Source organism: Botryllus schlosseri, chromosome 15 (assembly GCF_051294905.1).
Source record: "Botryllus schlosseri isolate E-star chromosome 15, Bs_hap1, whole genome shotgun sequence".
Taxonomy (NCBI): Eukaryota; Metazoa; Chordata; class Ascidiacea; order Stolidobranchia; family Styelidae; genus Botryllus; species Botryllus schlosseri.
In genome coordinates this window covers 19398095-19411827 of record NC_137250.1, presented here as the reverse complement: position 1 = coordinate 19411827, position 13733 = coordinate 19398095, and positions in this window count along the sequence as shown.

The following is a 13733-nucleotide window of genomic DNA, read 5'->3' as shown; positions in this document are numbered from 1 at the left end:
GTCGTTTGATACCATCTAATGATTCTTCGCCTTCAAAAGATAATTACTATTATTTTCCACATTATTGGGAATGGGATCAGCACTGATCAGCATTATACGTCTTGAGCAGGCATGAATGAGCCACGGTATTGAGTTCGCCGTCACATAATAGGGTATAGCGAGATAGCGTAGTGGTGTGCTTTCCAGAGCTGAAACACCAATTGATTCCAGTACGACCTATAGGTAGACTCCGAATTTACCACAGAAGTGGCGAAGTGGTAAAGTGGTATTGGCCTCCTCGCTATTTGATCCGTGTAAATGGAGTCTTACCAAAGCCCAGTGGGCCGTGCTATAAGTCGTCAGGTTAGGAATCATAATAGAGAATACCGGACGGTATAATGATGATTGACAATTAGTTAAAACACCATTAATGCTCCAAAACAACCGGTTTGGGTTAATGCTGGTGTTCTTGTATTGCATTCGTTGTAGTCTATGTGTTTTGTCATTTTGTCTTTCCTTCAAAGATTGCCAACACACTTGCAATTCTTGGGTACGGCTACTGCCATTGCTACAGCTGATGTTAGCAGTGTTGGGATCAAGTCACTACCTTCGAGTCACGAGTCATTTCGAGTCATTGCACATTTTGACTCGAGTCAAGTCAAGTCAATCGATTTTCGAAGGTGACTCGAGTCAAGTCAAGTCAGTCGATTTTTGGCGGTGACTCGAGTCAAGTCGAGTCAAGCCAAGTCAAGTCACGAGTCAAGTCACATTTCGAGTCAAATTGCCTTTTTGAGGTATGAGGCGTGATTACGTCATTGTATTGTAGGCCTATTTGTATTGAGTGGTCATTGATTTTGAACCGATGAACGAATATATAAGAGTTAAATGTACACGTAACTACGTAAGTAATTGCACAGCCTCAGTTTATAGTTACCAGCAAAAATAGAGATAAGATGCAATACATTACCCTTTTGCAAATTGATATGATACAATTGGAGCCTGCGCAAATGGTTGAGGACGATATAAACTATTTTCGAATTCAATTTCAATAAAATAAGAGGTTTGGTTAAGTAAAGAACACAAAACAGACATTTTGCTATTAAATCACATTACTTATACTATAGTTTACAACAACGTAGGCTGTATGCTTCGATCAGTTCGTTTTCGATCAATATATTTGTGAGAGAACAATGGAGGCTCAGTAAAACGCACGATCATTGAATGATTGGTCGCACTCAAGGGTTACACCAGGCTTGCGCGAACAATCCGAACATATGCAAGATACAGTGATTTTTATCGACACCGATTACTTGATGACTTGAAATTGACTCGTGAGTTTTGCTCCGAGTCACGAGTCAAACGACATTTCTGATTCGCCGAGTCAAGTCAATCAAGTCATTTTAGCAAAGTGACTCGAGTCAAGTCAAGTCATACGAAAAGGTGACTGGAGTCTGGTCATGACTCGAGTCATCCCAACACTGGATGTTACTCTCACTGTGACATTCCTATTCTCATTTTAACGGTATTTACTACAAGTGTGCCGTACCAGAAAGTAACGCATTGGCGGTAAGTATTCATCCTCGTAATTTGGGCTGTTTACAGTGGCTGAGACGGGGCCAAAATACGTGTCTGAAGGCCTGACACCGATGCGATTCCGATCGTTATACCATAGCAACGCCGGGTTGGCACGCAGTGTGCGTCCACCTCAAAAAAAAACCAAAACAAATCATAAGCTGGTTCACAATATAATTCAGTGGCTACTATATTATATACATTGAGCAAACAACTCTTCACTCTTACCCCGATTATAATCTTTCACATCTGTATACATATATATTGAAGGTAAGTGCGTCGTAGCAACCTATAAACATCCCACATATATGTTACCAACGGTTTTAATGCTGCACTTTTTTGGTGGATAAACCACACAAATACACACGATATATAATATGAAAGGTACAACCTTGTACAATGCGCGAAGGAAGTTATTATTTTCCTCTGTGGCCCATGCACATGTGAAGTATAGAAAATACGCTGCCGGGCCGAGTGAAAATTTTAGCTATATTCTCCAGCGTATTTAAATTTTATTTCGAAATTACATTGTTCATAAATGCTGCTCAGATGTTAGGTAATGAGAAAGCGGCGGTTAATTAAAAATATCTATTTGACGTCATGATTCGAAACAATGATGGAAATGATACATTTAAAACTCTCTTTAAACCAGAGGTGGTCAAAGTAGTCACCATCGCTACTCAAGTAGAAGTAGAAGTAACGCCGGAATTTCTACTCAAATAGAAGTAGGAGTTGCGGTTCACAAGTAAGTAAGTAAGTAAGTAGGTATTCTAAGCCTAAAAACTGAAAACTGACAAGTCGAAGTGGAAGTAGTCTAAAACACAACGACTTAAAAAGTATTATGAGTCGGCAAATCTACTTTAATTACTTCAAAAAGTAGAAGTACTTCGTTACTGGCCACCTTTGCTTTAAACCCCTATCCAAGTTCTTCTATTAAGACAATAAAATAGTGGTTCTCAAACATTTTTTTCAAACTATGGCACTGAACTGTACATGGGATAGTATGTTATCGAATAGCCGGTGAAATTTAAAGTAAAAAATTTCCCTGAAAAACCCATACAAAGCTTGTCTTCGTTGCTACATTCCGAGCAGTGTGGAGCTCAAATACCCTTGATGTTGAGCGAAGTTAGAAGTTTTTTTGAAATTCGCCCTCCCTTGACCGAGTTATTCGTGTTTTTGTCATATTTTTTAGTGCTCTAAACCTTCTTTGAATTTTAGCTTTCGGCTTTCTCTTTTTGACATGCCCGTTCATCCCTTATGGCCGCAGGGTTGCCATCGACATCGACCCAAAAATAAGGACAGTCGAAAAATTAGATTAGCATGAAAAGGTTGAGACAAAATCATGTGCTGAGCGTATGGAGCAAGAACTCCATTGGCGATGTTGGAATCGGGGAATATTGCTTTGAGCAATTGTTCAACAATTGTGCAATCGTTGGCGAGGAATGATCGCCGGTGTTAGACAATGTGCCAAGGTAACCTCTGCAGCAGCTGCCTTGTAGTCTGTGGTCGTTGGTGCTGATCGACCTGTGGAAAAATTATTCATCGGTTGGATAAAATTAATCATTTTGACACACATCTTGTGTTTTGGAGTATCAATGTGAATTGAAATAGTGGTCTTTCCTATGGCCTCCAGGTTAATGACACAATTGCAGATATTGCAATGTGAGAATCACTCGCCTTCAAGCTTCGTTAGATACCTTTGAATTCTCTCTCATAATTGTCACGAAAAACGTTTTGACACCTGCGCATTTTAACTAATTAGATTTAGCCTTACTAGTAGCTAAAACTATACGTGAAAGTGCAATATAAGTTCGATAAATTTATCAATGATTTATAGCTTTACTACTTTTTAACCAATGTGTCGACTGCACTGGGCCTTTTTTCACTACGCATTAAATGCTGCCTTCCCCACAGCTTGAGCTTATTCTGCTGTAGACCAAACAGCAGGAACCTGGTATTGCTGTTTACTGCTAAAATGACGTCCGCTGCGATATCGTGGTACAAACGAAACTGCTATACCACCACTCACTGCCCTATCTATCTCACCACTTAGAAGTCAAATCTTGTGGTGTGGACGTCACGAGAGTTCCTTTCAGATGTCATAAAATCTCTACGCAAAAGCATAATTTTAGAATATTATGCAACACGGATACCAGAGGAAAACGATCGAAGTACAGTAGTGGTTGAAAATAAGACAAAATAAGGACGTAAGTCGAAAATAAGGACATTTCTTAGAAATAAGGACAATTGAGCTTTCTAAGACGTAGATTTTCAAAATAAGGACAAATCTTAGAAATAAGGACGGTATGGCAACCCTGTATGGGTGATAGGTATGATGAGTTCGGCTATATATAGCTACAGGGTTGGTGCGATGACATGCAAAATAAGGTCAAAAACATGCAAAATAAGGTCAGTCGCGACATGCAAAATAAGGTCAGTCACATGCAAAATAAGGTCAGTCGCGACATGCAAAATAAGGTCAATCCGCGCATAAATCCAAATCCATACTTCAATTCCAAATCCAACTCTCTTTCTTATGAAAACGAAATTCAAAATATCTTTCCGGTATAGTAGCCTACTTTCAACAGTAAAATTCCTTATCTATATCCTAAATCTTAAGATGTTTCAATCAAAAGATAATCTTGATTACGAAGTCAGTCGCATGTAGAATATTATTATCAGTCCGCGCATAAATCCAAATCCATATTTCATTTACAAATCCAACTCTTTCTCTTATGAAAAATGAATTTAAAATATCTTTCCTATATAGTAATTTCATGATTGAGATTCCTCATCTATATCCTAAAGCTGAAGATGTTTCAACAAAATATAATCAGACGATTATTAAGATCACGAGATGATTAGTCGCATCTAGAATATTAACAGTCCGTGTATAGATCCAAATATTTACTTCAAATCCAACTTTTATATCTTGTGCCACTGACCCTATAGTCTGCAATCTGCATGTGGCGACTGACCGTATTTTGCATGCGACTGACCTTATTTTGCATGTGACTGACCTTATTTTGCATGTCGTGACTGACCTTATTTTGCATGCGACTGACCTTATTTTGCATGTGACTGACCTTATTTTGCATGTCGTGACTGACCTTATTTTGCATGCGACTGACCTTATTTTGCATGTGACTGACCTTATTTTGCATGTCGCGACTGACCTTATTTTGCATGCGACTGACCTTATTTTGCATGTGACTGACCTTATTTTGCATGTCGCGACTGACCTTATTTTGCATGCGACTGACCTTATTTTGCATGTGACTGACCTTATTTTGCATGTCGCGACTGACCTTATTTTGCATGCGACTGACCTTATTTTGCATGTGACTGACCTTATTTTGCATGTCGCGACTGACCTTATTTTGCATGCGACTGACCTTATTTTGCATGTGACTGACCTTATTTTGCATGTCGCGACTGACCTTATTTTGCATGTGACTGACCTTATTTTGCATGTCGCGACTGACCTTATTTTGCATGTTTTTGACCTTATTTTGCATGTCATCGCACCAACCCTCCTCATATATAGTAATCGCAAGCCCGGATTGACTTGTGACTAATGCGTAATGTGACAATGGCAACAAAGAAGGTTTGACCTAAACCATACGGAAACAGTGATTTCTTGTGATTTAATTGTTACTCATACTTTGCCACATTGCCTTTATATTTCGATTCTGGATTCAGCATGTGCTGCGGCAGCGTAATCGTGGCATATTAATGGACAGGATTCAAAGGAAACGAATTTCCTGTTTAATAGTCGATACAGCCTATGGTTTTTGTCCACGGATCAACATTTAAAAAACAGGTTTGATGTTATGAATTCCAAGCAACCTTTCGCGGGCGGGTGCGAGCAAGCAAGTGACCTTTTGAACCAGAAGCAAAGTTTGGAAGATACGTTGTTGCCTCTTCCACGAATGTACTGTGCATACAGTCATGCATGTTTACTGCAGTTATCAATCATTAATCAATCGGGGTATATTGTCAGTAGGCTTTCATTGAATCGAGAGAAAGGCTGGGTTCAGGCGTGCCAGACATGTAGCAGTAAACACACACCTAAATGGGAACATATTGCGCTCCATTACGTTTTCGTCTAGAGAATATACTGGAATATTACCATCGCGCAGTCATATCTTCCGGATTTCATGGTACGAAACGGATCATATCGTTCTATAACTCGAAAATGAATGTGTAAATTCACTTCGTAAAAGCCTTATGAAGTTCGTACTGACAGTGACTACCTTACAAGGTGCAGTTACATTTGGAGGCATATTTAGTCAACCGCGTTGCCTCACCGGTAACACGGATGTTCGAAATACGAAGGGAAGCGACAAATGCATGTCAGCAGTTATAGTCACACGCGGACGCCTATAAAATTTATAGTTACGCGCGGACGCCAATACATTTATCTCCGAGCTTAAAAGCAGATGTGCCACCTATGGCAACTAATAACTATATTAAGCACGGTATAGCTTGTTTCTTCTTACGAGGCATGTTTGACAGTGCAGAGATTATGCCAACTACACAGGGCTTACAAATCAAACACGCTCAGGACATTATTAGTAATCTGCCTTCCGCTTAGCATCCATCACGGACCAGACAAGATGACCTCAACGCCCTCGAGTTCTATATCTAATTCTACATACTACCTATTTCTGTCCAATGAACTGACATCATTCTCGCTCCTTTCGTGTATATTTGGCAAGATATAAAGGGAATGTTCTATGGCAGTAGTTCTCAACCGGGGGTCCGCGAGACCTCAAAATTTTCCAAATGTTTTATAGCCTAATTTGTATTTTCTCAATTAGGTAAATCACGAGACAGAATCGCTTCATAACTGGTAAAACGTCAAGACTCGTATTACAAAAATGGCAGTCGGAATGAAAATCCTACTGTGCAAACTAATTCTAATTGATAAATTGACAGCAGCCTAATGATACAAACATATGTTGCTATTTGAAGATGCTTTGTTGCGGTTTGTGACAAGGAAAAGTTCGAGTCGTAAGGCCAATCAGGGTGACTTCGAAATGTTTACAAGTTGTTAGTCTCGGCAAATTAGTGAGCAGTCGCTATAAAAATGGACATTTATGATCCAATTTCTTCTGTAATATACATCGTTACTATTCAAGAATAATTTCAAGATGAGCTGCTAAATGGAAATGACTAGGCTGAACGTTCATTGGAAATATGTTTCTCAATTTAGGTGCCTTGAGGACGTTAAGGTGTCAACGGAAGCGTTCAAGAGTTAATATTACATTAGCCACCACCTATATTTGTGGAAATGGATATTCAGCACTCGTTCATATCAAATCAAAAGCGCTAGTTTTCAAGACACGGCCATTTATATCAATAAATTAACCTGAAAATGTTGCTTTGAAATAATTAAAATCGATGCAATTTCTACATAACGTATGATATTATTTATGAGATAAGTCATTTTGTTGCTGATTATCACTATCTTACAGTTAAATCCTGCAGAAGACATATCACGATTGCACGATAATTGAACTAAATTTGAACGAAAACTTGAGGGGGTCCCCGACGGCCAAAAGGGGTCCGCGAAGACAAAAAGGTTGAGAACCACCGTTCTATGCAATGCATTAATTTACCCAGACCCTAATACTTTTGACTTGAAGGGCCGCACCTTCCCCGTTGTTTTCCTCCGCCTTCCACGCCGGGTACCTGAATAGACGTAAAAAAGGATATTCAACGAATTATTCAATGACCCATAGGCCAGGAAATTGGGTCACGGGGGATGGGGATGAATTGTCGAGCTCGAAGGAGACCCAAAATTACTTCGCAAATAAGCATCCATTATATATAGAGTATTTTGGAGGAGATTGATACAATATCAAAATTCGCGCGACCTAATGCATTTAGTTGTCTTGTTTTGATCATGGTACCCAGCTTGCCACAAGAAAAAAATACATTTAATGAAAAAAGGCATTTCGGCACCTAGATGGCCGGAGCGGAATAACTTTGTGCTTGCAATTTGAGCCCCATAGTACAAATGCAACCCGGGCACCCGCAGAGGAAAATAATGTGCCTCATGAAGAACTTTTACTTTTAGTTTATTGCGGTACGTTTGGACGACTCTTATATCTTGTGATTGCATAGAACAGTGGTCGGGAACCTATGGCTCGCGAGCCATATATGGCTCTTTTGGTCATAAGATATGACTCTTTGCCAAATATTTATTTTGGTACGGAATTGATCAATATTGCAGCAACTTATCAGTAAATTTTCATCACGGCCAAAACATTTATTCTCGTGACCGTATAAACATGTCGTCGAGAGGTAAAGACAATGCCGTATTCAGGTTTAGGCGCTCAGACCCCTCCTTTTAGAATCCTTGGATTCCAGTTGCTGTCGCGCCGTTGACCAATTTCACTTGCGTATTCGGTGTACCCGACTCGAAGTCTTGGATTGCACGATACGTTGATTGATCAATAAGAATGCAGACATGACGAAGTCCATATAACAACGCAGTTTTCAAATACGCATTGTCTTCCTGATCCTGGGCTCCTCTTCCTCCGCGTCGCTGTTCTTACGGAAACAAAAAAAAAAAACAGAAAAACACGGAAACAAAAAACAACAACAGAAAAACACCCAATGAAAGCGCGCACTTACAAGGAATGGAAAGAGCAACAAAGAGCCGCGGTATAAAGACAAACATCGAAGAAAGAACTGCGACATCGGGCACTAGGCCGAGGTGGATGCCAGTTTAAAATACAGCAACTGCAACCTGCATCTGGTCGTTTGACATCCTCCTATCTGTTCATTACATCGCATTGTGTCTTATCGCATTGTACATTGTGTGTGTCTTGTTTAGATAATAATATGATCTGACGATTATTTTATCTTACCTCATGTCTGCAATCCCAAAAGTTAATATTGAAATCACCAAAACGTACCTAACTAAAGACGCAGACGATTTCAAATTGGTATTTCGTCACTGGCAAATATTTTTTTCTGTGAGATGGCATATGTCTTGTATGTAGGGTTCAGATTGTCAGGACCAGAACATTCGGCACTAACTATTTAGGCGCACACGGACAATTAAAAACACATTTATATTAGGGCTCTTCAAAAATGACTTTTTTTCAGAATGCAATGAATGGCTACTTGATAAAATTGTTAGGATACGTAATTTAAGCCGACACACCAAATTTGGTTCAATTCCAACCAGTAGCCGCATTGCTACAGGAGAAGAAGGTTTCTATTTATTATATAAAATTAAATTAAAAAAAATGTGAATATTTCCTGTTCACGCCATGGAAGTGCAGGGTTGTCTATAGAAACGATGTTCGCCAAATTTGGTTGCATTCCAACCAGTACAAGCGGAGTTATTGCCGTCGAAAAATTTGGATTTCAATAAAATAGTATTTACGGCGGGCACAACTTTAATAAATAATTAAAGAATTGGTCACCGTAAATCAGGGGTCGCCAACTCAAAATGGGTCGCGGGCCACTTTTCAAAATTCCTAGAGGCCTCGGGCCGCATTACTTCAATATCGAGATTAAAATAGGCAACGCAGTTTTACGACCCCGTTTGATAACTCTACGTCCTACAATCCTGTGCTCTCTAACATTGGCGACGGGCATAGTCACCACAAAAGAAAAATATTTTATTGAAGAAACACAAATACAACAAAAATAACATGATCATCAATTTCATTATATTGTGAACTATGAGCTGCGCACGATACCTGACAACAGTCTGTACCAACTAAAACAGGGGTGGGCAATCCTTTTGCTGTACACGGCCACATTTCGAATACTAATGTAGCCTGCGGCCGCATTCTGGTGCATAGTCGTAATGAACTAACTGGGGCCCAATACCCACATTAAACTGTCCATGGCCATTGCCGGTACACTCCATACTAATCTATTTAATCATATCGACTTATTATGCGACCGAAATCGTGAGTGGTCATGGTCATGTTATGAAGAGGCACCGGGATTCGTTTTGTTGTCTCGCGAAGCGCGAAAATTTTTTCTATGTTCATGCGTGAATTTTGTCATTAAATATTAGTATAGTTTCACATATTACTATCAAACATTTATCCTTTCTCGGCCAATGTGATCAGATTCACCGGTATAGTTGATGCAGCGGGTGTCCTGGAAAATTTAGGGAAATTATTATAATGCTGTGCTGCATCTTTGGGTGGGCCAGGTCTTACTAAGTCCCCTTTGTTGCATGCAGTTATTTCTTGACCCCCCATCAGAATTGTCGGTGTAGTGGAAATATATTGGATTCGTGCAAACGCAGGCCTACCAGAAAAAAATTCATTCGTGATGAGGAGAATACGATTGAAAATTGGTATTGGTTGGAATTAAACTAAATTTGGCGAACTTCGTTTCAATAGACAACCTGACACTTTCATGGGGTGAACAGAAAATTTTCAAATATTTGTATTTTAATTTTATGTAATAAATAGAAACTTTCTTCTCCTGTAGCAATGCGGCTACTGGTTGAAATTGAACCAAATTTAGCGTGTAGGCCAGTGGTTCCCAACCTGTGGTACGCGTACCACTAGTGGTACGCGAGGGTCTTCCAGGTGGTACGCGAGTACATTCTGTCGTTTTTTCGACCGAAGAAAGGTATTAGTTCAATTGGGTAGATTTTGAATTTTTTTGACTAGTGGTGAAAAAACAATTCCATGCATCTCATCAACCCGGGCTGATAATGCCTAGTTTTATAGAATCTGTTATTACTAGGGCGATTTAACTTTATAAAATTGAGCGTTAAGTCATAAAATTGTCAAAATTGTTTACGAAGTCAAAATTTTTTGGACCCCTCCATTTCGTTTGTATCGTAGATTTGATATTTTCCAGCTTGTAGCCCACTTTACAGGCCTACCGTTGTAGGCGGCCCATTGTCTGCTCATCGTGGATCATAAACTGCTACACGAAACAAATAGGTTGACAATTGATATGGTGTTATGCTCAACGTACCGCAATATCCTAACTGAGCAAGAGTGCTTGACATTGCATGGTTATTTAATCAAGAAGCGCATGATGAAACGTGAAGCGTGACAACATTGACAGTATGAAGCAACATGTTGTGTCGCCAGCAGTGTACGCACAGCTTTAGTGTTGCCAGTCAACAACTACTGCTGTTAAACGGTATTTCGCCATTCTTGGTAAGCTACTTAGTAAGGACAAACACTTCCTACCCGAGAATGTAAGAAAGTTTATTTCGTTGTACTACAACAAATTTTAATTAACTCTACCATAATACGTGGTGTAACTACTGGGCCAGATATCGTTAAAATAAAGTTTTTTCATGTCAAAATTTGTCAGCTTTTAGGTCAAAAACGCTCTTTCGTAAGGACAGACAGTCCCTACCAGAAATGAATATAAATAGTACAATTTTAACATTATGCGCGAAAACACCTAATTTGCGTACGTGAAGTCAAAATTTGGTCAAAATCAAGTTTTTTTAGGTCAAAATCCTCCGATTTTTAGGTAAAAAAATCGCCCTCGTTATCACACCTCACATAGCACAAATACGTGAGTATGACGTCATTAACGGTGAAAACATTTTGACCGCCTACGGCGTGTGTAAATTATGTAGGTGGTACGCGAGCACTGCATAAAACCTCGAAGTGGTACGTGGGTGGAAAAAGGTTGGGAACCACTGGTGTAGGCCTAAATTAGGTAACCTAACAATTTTATCAAGTAGCCAGTGCGATTTGAGAAAAAAGTCATTTTTGAAGAGCCCTAATGTATATATCGAAGTTTTTCAAGTATATCTCTCTGGAATATAGGAATAACAATTTAATTGTATTACTAAAATTTTGAAAAATCACTTCAATCTCGCCATTTTCCTTTAAGAGCAGGTTGCTCCCTGGGTTTTGTGTGTATTTACCAGTTTTACTGGGAATAAAGAATATATTATAATAACTGAAATTATAGGCTACTTGTGCGCATGAATCACAGCAGAATTTCTGTAATTTCGATTCTTCATTTTCAATAATCTCTACCTCTGCTCTGCAATCCTTGCTAATTCTTCATCTACCACAAGTCTGTAATCTGACTTCTACATGTATTGCATATAACAATTTGACTGTATTACTGAAATGTTAGAAATTTACTCCAACCTCGACATTTTCCTTTGGGGGCAGGCTGCTCCCCGGATAATGTGTGTATTTACCAGTTTTACTAATAGTAAAGAATATAATAGTAATGTACCATTAGTTTTCAGAATGGAAAAAGCTCGTGGACGATTAAAATTATTTTGTAAATCGACACAAAACTAAAAGATTTTAGTCATCTTCAGCATTTTCCCGCTTCGCGTTCTTTACCGTGACCTAATTTCAGGACACCAACAAAAATACATATACGACAACCCAATATCTTAGAAAACCGTTAGGATGCTTTATTCTAGGAGTGTGCACTGTATATCCTGTGGGAGCTCGACTATTTTCTATGGACCAGCATTTTGGCGCTGGGCATTTTCACGTTAGGAGAAACACGTTTCGGGCAACATGCGACTCAGTGCGCTGTGTGCGCTGCCAAAATGATTCGCCGCGATAAAACTTTGAAATAAAATAACCACCACATGTTGTCAAAGATGTTCGACATTGATATGTCCAATGTAGCAGACCGTTGGTCCTTTTAATTCAATGTCCCTAGGTAACGCCAGGTATCTGTTATGAAGGAAATATACCGTGCTCGTACTAGTATTTTACAGTATCATGACAACTATTAGAACTCTACTATCTCTTTTAGTGTTGCGCAAGCTTTGTAAGCATTGTTATGCCAAACATAGTCCTAGCTAGAGTGCTGCCATTTTCCTGTCGCTAGGACTTTACCAACCCGTTCTCATTGGCAAAAGCTTACAATCACATGCATTGTTGCGCATTTCCGGGTATAAAAACCCACGTTTTCTCTGTTACCGCCCTTGAGATCTGAGATTCACCTCAGCGCTTGACGTTCTCTACAATACATCCGACCGAGTGAATCGTGAGTGAAGGCAGCAAGGCGGCAGCAAGGCAGCAAGTCGCAGTTCAGCTACCTCATAGTTCCAGCACGACACAACCGCCAGTTACAACAGTAAGTCGCAGTTCAGTTACCTAGCTCCAGTACGACACAACCGCGTGTTACATGTTGCTCCTGAGTTCTGTAACTCACAGAAATCAAGGATATTACAAGCCCGTCCGTTACACCAATGTCCAGGCCCCGAAATGGCCGGCGCAAATGGTCCAGCGCCTGCAGCTTAAGCCATACTTCTCAAATGAGACCCATAGAGGAAATAATGAGTTCCATGTCGGAATGTAAATTTGGCATTGTGGTTTTGTCTGATACGCGTAAGCGATTCCGAGCGTAAGCGTGATCAATTATATTGCGACTACAAAGTAGACACTGTAAATTGAACTCGCACCTCCATCGCATGAGTTGTCATGATAGGGGCCTCCGCGAAACGTGCAGCGTACCAGAAACTTTCGAACATTTTATACTGAAGTGTCCTTGATACGATCACCAGAGACAATATCTACAAACGTAGCCGAACGTATCAGTGTGAGCTTTAACTTGATAAGTCTGTCAACTGATCCGCACATGGTTATTCCGGTCGTAGAACTTGTTTCATTGTGTAAACTTATCTGATTTAAAGTTGGGTGACCATTCGTCCTCTTTTAAGAGGATTTGTCCTCTTTTTTTTAAAGTGTCCTCAGAGGACGCCTGAATGTCCTCTTTTTTGAGAATTTGTACTCTATTTTGAAATGAGCGCTCAAGTAACGGTCCAGCGGGTTTTTCGGGACATGAGCAAGAAAATTGATCCTTTTTCACTAGTCATCAAACGGAAAATCTCATAGAAAGTTAATATCTCGGGAGTTGAGCCGGAAAGTTGTCCTTTTTTAAGTCAACCAACAACAGACTCCAGAAACATTTTCCGGCTTTTACTCCAGCATTGCAAGTCTGAAAATTTTGAAAAATTGTCCTCTTTTCAGATTCTCAAAATATTGTAAGCCTGAAAACTATAGCTCCTTCTGGCCTGGTGAACAAGACCGTAGTAGTCGAGAATCATAAAACTCCTTATACATACAAGATCAAAACATAGTGTAAGAATCTCGCAAGAAATTTTAAGACGTGCTGTTTTTGCATGTTCTTGTCCCCGGATCCCTGAATAGACCAGGAACGTGATTACCCAAAGACGTCAA